Below are 5824 nucleotides of genomic sequence, written 5' to 3'. Positions count from 1 at the left end.
GTGATGGTGGTGATGTGATGATGGTGATGGTGGTGATGGTGGTGATGATGGTGGTGATGGTGGTGATGGTGATGGTAGTGATGGTGATGGTGGTGGTGATGGTGATGGTGGTGTTGATGATGGTGATGAATTACGTTTATGTTCCAGGTTGTGCTAAGCACTTTACATTCCTTATCATATTTAATTAAAATAACTTTATGAAGCAGGCACTATTATCACATACATTCCCATTTTACAGCTGAGGAACCCTGAGTCTTAAGGTCAGTTACCTGCCCAGGCTGGAAATGAACAGTTGACAGTAGAGCATATTTTTGTACCACCACAACCTTCTGTGTTGATGTCCCCTCCCTGGGAAAGACGAGCTGTCCTCTGTGGCCCAGCCAATCTTTGTACACCTAATGAATTATGATATAATAAGTGCCCGTGTGACGACCACTGTACTTGGGAAACTGAACAGTGTCAGCACCCAGAACCTACAGGTGCCTCCTGGTTTCTGCCTTCTCCCCCTCCCAGTCAAAACAGTCACCTGCGTGGATGCACACCATCCTGGTCTTTATCACTTTGCCGCCTGTGTCTGGGCTCCTAAGCCCCACAGTTTGGTCTTTGTCATTTCTGGTGTTGGTGTGACCGGAATGACATTGTTTTCTGCCCAGAATTGTACTTGAGATTCATCCATGTGTCTGTGTCTCTGGGGTCATTTGTTCTCTTCCCCGTGATCCTCCATTGTGTGAGTGTACCAGACATGACTCATCCACCTGACTCTACGTAGACATCTGGGTTGGTTCCAGTCTGTGGCTGTGTCAGCCTTTCATTGCAATCACAAAACGCCTGGAGCAGCTCACTTTGTATGGAGGAAAGGCTTATTTGGCTCAGGTCTGGAGGCTGGAGGGTGGGGCACCTGCACCAGCTCCGTCCCAGTGAGCAGAAGCATGGGCAGTGTTATATCGCCAAGCAGGACACACCAACACCAGACTATGCGTCTGGCTCATGCAGGACATCTGGAGAGACGCTCCCCTGATGGGTGACTCTGATGTATTCCCTACTACTCACCTGCCTCACGGGCTAATGAGTGTGATTAGACCTCATTAGGACGAAGCAGCCCGCAGTTCTTTAGGCAGTCTTCCTAGCTACTGTGCATCCAATCCGTGCGACCCCACAGACGATTGCTGAGCAGGGTGCGCGGGCGGCACCGCAAGGCTGGGATCTGTGAACTCATCAAGGATGCCAAGGGGTACAGAGCATAGCCAATGGCTTCACCATGGGGTGACAGCTGCAGGCAGGGTTGGGGGGTCCCAGGGTCAACCCTGCGTGCAAAGGCTCTGGGGTTGGAGGAAATGGGTGCAAATCACAGCTGGGGGACTGGGGCCCTGCCAGGGTAGACAGGTCCACTGGACACGCAGCCCAGGATGGGTGAGGTCACACCTGTCCCGTGGGTGTGGGTTTCCTGGTGGGATCACTGACCCTCAGACTCTTGGCCTCCCACCTTTCAGTTTCTGTGTCCAGCTGCCCCTCTGCTTCTGCCTGCCCGTGGTGTCCCATATTCTGGTGCGTTCTCTCAGTCTCAGCTTGGTAGCCCTTCCTCCAGAAAGCCTCCCGCTGTCTACCCCGCCAAGCCTGCCCTATGCTGCATCACCTTGGGCCATCGCTGCAGGGCCCGGGTCTGTCCCATGGGCTGCGGTGTCAGCCGTGTTCGGGTGCTGGCCCTGACTCAGCATCCACACACTCCAGCTGCTCGTGAAGCGTGTTTGGGTGAATGAGAGAGTGAGTGGCAGAGCGCCTGTCTCAGGACCACAGAGGACCACCCTGAGAGGTACCGCGCCAGGGGACCAGCCCCTCCCCAGCCAGCCCTGGCCCACACAGGCCAGGGGGCGCCCTCTCCCCTCGGTAGGGCCAGGCCCCTCTCTCCACGCCTTCCGCACCTGCTCCTGCGGGACCGCAGGTGGCGGCCCTCGCAGCAGGACCCATTGGCGGACCTCGGCGTGGCTGCAGGTTGCTCTCAGGTGAGTCTCCCGTGGCCCCTGTGCGCTGGGAGAACGGCTCCCAGGCCCTGGCTGCGTTGAGTGTACTTGTGCCATGGAGCTGTCGGTGTCCCTCTGCATTCTCACACAAGCTCCCTACTGGACGCCTGGCTGCAGACCTCTTCCCCGCTTTTCTCTTTCTCCACAGGGCCACTGGCAGCACAGCAGTTCTGAATCTGACGAGGCCCGATTCTCTTTTCTCTTTTGTTCCTTGCTCTTTGGCATCATGGCCAAAGGATCCAACCCAGTCCACTTCCCTGCTCGCCCTCCTCCACCTGCCCTGCCCTGCACACTTAATGCCCTTGCAAGGGCAGGCAATTCATGGGCCATGGCTGTGCCTCCCAGGTAGTAGCCAGGCTTCTTGGCCACATGCTCTCGCCCTGCGGACCAGTGTGTTGGAACCAAGATGCCAGCTTCCTGCCAGTGCCATGAAGCCTTCACAGTGACGGTGACCCTTGGTCAGAGCTGAGTGGGTATGCGGGGGCCTCGCAGAGGAAGGTCTGACTCCGGGATGGCTGTGGCAGGGCTGAGTCACTGAGCAAGACCTCAAGGCCATCTCTCCATTTTGGTGTTTATGGTGGATTGACTACCAGTTGGTGGTCAACTTGTAACACCCAGCTGAACTGAACCAGCGTGGTGCTGGGTGTTGGAGCCCACTGGAGGATTGTTGCCAGCAGCATAAGAGGCAGAACTGGAGAGGAAAAATTGATGAGGTTGTGGGGAGCTGGGAGAGGCTGTTGGGAACTGGTAGAAGCTGTTGGGTGGTGTTAGAAGCTATAAGTTGCTGTTGGCTCTCTTGGAGGGCCTTGTCGTGCTGCCTTTCCTGATGAACTCGGCTGTTTCCATTGTCCGAGGAGCTCAGGACCTTGTTGTTGCTGAGAATGACTTCAGTTCACTTTGGGGGAGCTCTGGTCCTCACTCTGAGCATCACTTCCTGGCTCTGGAGGGGAAGATGGTGCACTGCTCAGTCTCCTGGAGAAGCTTGTGTGTTGGCTTTTCTGATGTGAACTCAGCTGTGCTCATCATTGGAGGAGCTCAGGACCTCACTGTTGCTGAGGATGGCTGTGGTACTTTTTGGGGGAGCTCTGGTTCTTACTTTGAGTGTTGCTTCCTGGCTCCAGTGCAGATCCCTCAGCTGCTGGCACAGATCCTTCATCCCACTGGCACAGACTTTCTAGCTTCCACCACTGACCTTGGGGCCTTCCCAGCACAGGTCCGTGAAACAGGCCCTCATGGAGACATTGCCATGGGCTCTAGCCTCCAGCTGGACTCATGGGAGGCATTGTTATGGGCTCTAGGCCTCCAGTTGGACTCGTGAGGGGCATTGTTATGGGCTCCAGGTCTTCAGCTGAACTCATTTAGGACATTACCATGGGATCCAGGCCCTCAGCTGGATTCTTTGGTCTTTAGTGTGTGGACAGATTTCCTGCACTCTTTGTATATGACTCTTTGGGTGACTATTATAAAGTAATCTTATAAAATATGTGTCCTGTATTATATTGTTCCCCTTGCAAAAAACCCAAACTACGACAGTGGCCAAAGACCCCTGTGCCTCCTTTAATCCCACTTTTCTAGCCCCGGAGAGCTCCTGTGAGCTCAGCCCTGTCCAGAGCCCTTGAAGCCAATCAGGGCTCCTTGTGCTCCAGCACCCTGCCTTCCTTTACCTTTTACCCTGAACACCCAACATCCGACAGCCACTCAGCCCTCACCCCCAAAACTCGAGGCTTGGATTGGTACCTGAGCCAGAGCCAACCAGACACAGGGGGTGCTCCAACGCTGGGAAACGCAAGTGCAGCTCCCGCAGGGGCATCAGGAAGACCCGCTGCCCGGCAAGGGACCCCCCTCATAAGCAGCAAATGGGAGCTTCCCAACACCTGGGGTGGGTGCTGGCTGAGCCGAGCTCAGTCCTGGCTCTGGGCTTGTGAGCTGTGTGTCCTTGGACAGCCACTTGGCCTTCCTGAACCTCTGAGTCCTCACTTGTCAAGCAGGAAGAGGAACGCCTGCCCTCCGGGCAAAGAGCAAAGCCACGTGCACGGCCACTGGTCAGGAAGCGCGTGTGCAGGGCCCACTCTGCACCCTCATCCCGCCCGGACCCCCCAGGGCAGCCCCGGAAATGAGGGCGGGAATGCCTCAAACCCCAGCTTTCTGCTCACAGACTAGCTGCTCCGAAATGCTCTCTGTCCGTATTAGAACCATTACAGTCATGACAGAGACTGTGTACAGTAGGGAAAATCACAAAAAAATGAGCATGCCACATCGCCCTGCGTAGCCGCTGTGACGGTTGATTTAGCTCCTCCGTCTCCCCTGCTTGCTGCCCGGTTAGTCCAGAGAGTTTATAAAATCAGGCTTCCTGCATTTGCTTGTTTTCCCTGCGGCTTACACTGAAGTCTCCTCCCTGCATTCAGGCATCTTCCACAGCCGGGCGCAGTCGTGTCCTTCTCTGCTGTGATAAATACGACAGGCGTCTGCAGTTTGTGTCGCTTGTATGCTGCCCCAGAGCTTCGCTGTGCGTACACGGGGCTTGTATGTTTTTAAACACATTTATGAGTGCAGTTTGCAGTGGAGAGTGATCACCTTCCCCGCGGGAGTCGGCTGCGCACACACCGCACCCTAACTCTTTTGGGGCCGTCTGTCCCAGCTCCCTGCATCTGTCAGTTCCTTTCCATTTGCAAAATCTCTCTCCGTTTCCTATTACCAGTCCTTTATTTTGCTCTTTATATAATTTTATACTTTGGGTTTCTCATACGAGAGAAACCATGCGATACTTCAGCTGGTGTGTCTGATTTATTTCACTTAGCATCATGGTCTCAAGGTGCATCCGTTTTCCTACAAATGCCTTAAGTTTATTCTTCTTTATGGCAGAGTAGTGCTCCATTGTGAATACCACATTTTCTTTATCCATTCATCTGCTGATGACCGAATAGGCTGCTTCCAAGATTCAGCTGTTACGAGTTGTGCGGCTGTAAGCGTGGATATACACGGATCACTGCAGTGCATGGATCACTGTGATGTGATGACTTCAACTTTTTTGTGAAGATACCTAAACTAAGGGGAATAGTTGGGTCAAGTGGAATTTCTAGTTTTAGTTTTTTGAGGGCTCTCCACACTGATTTCATTGCGGCTGTACGTGTTTACATCCCCACCAGCAGTGGAGCCCTCCACCCCAACCCCGCAAACATTTGTATTACAGTAACACCTCGGGCTCTCCAACCTTTCTGTTCGGGACAGTTCAGTTTGCCTACAGAAGCGTTTGGCAAATTGCTCCTGCTGGTGAACTCTACTTCAGGCGACAGCCGCTAGCACAGCAGTCTCCCCCAGCATCACAGAGTGAGTGAAGTCCATGAACCGAGGGGCCACTGTATTTGACTCATTTTTTTAGGTGTCTTTTTAAAACTGAAAAGCGAACATGTTGTCTAGTTACATTTCTTCCCCAAACCACAGACTTGGTAGTTACTGAATCTCTAGGCAACAGATTCAAAGTTAAGATTGAAAATTTAAAAACAAAGAAAACCAGTCCTCAGGTCCAAGTAAGGGAGCCCTGCTGCATACAGGACAGTCCTTACCAGTGGCACGGGGGCCTCTAGGAGCTGCGGGACTCTTGACAACCCACTCGGGACAGTGGTCTCCAGGGGCTTTTCCCCAGCTTTCAACTTGTGAATAAAGATAATGTTCTGTTAATTCTAGTTCAGAAAACTTTTTGCAAGTTGTTTTATTTACAATACTAACTTTTTTTTTTTTTTTTTTTTTTTTTTGAGACAGGGTCTCGCTATGCAGTTGTTTTCATCTACTTAATACCACATTAAAGG

This window comes from Chinchilla lanigera, unplaced genomic scaffold (genome assembly GCF_000276665.1).
Source record: "Chinchilla lanigera isolate Chin_1 unplaced genomic scaffold, ChiLan1.0 scaffold00140, whole genome shotgun sequence".
Taxonomy (NCBI): Eukaryota; Metazoa; Chordata; class Mammalia; order Rodentia; family Chinchillidae; genus Chinchilla; species Chinchilla lanigera.
This window is presented reverse-complemented; position numbering follows the sequence as displayed.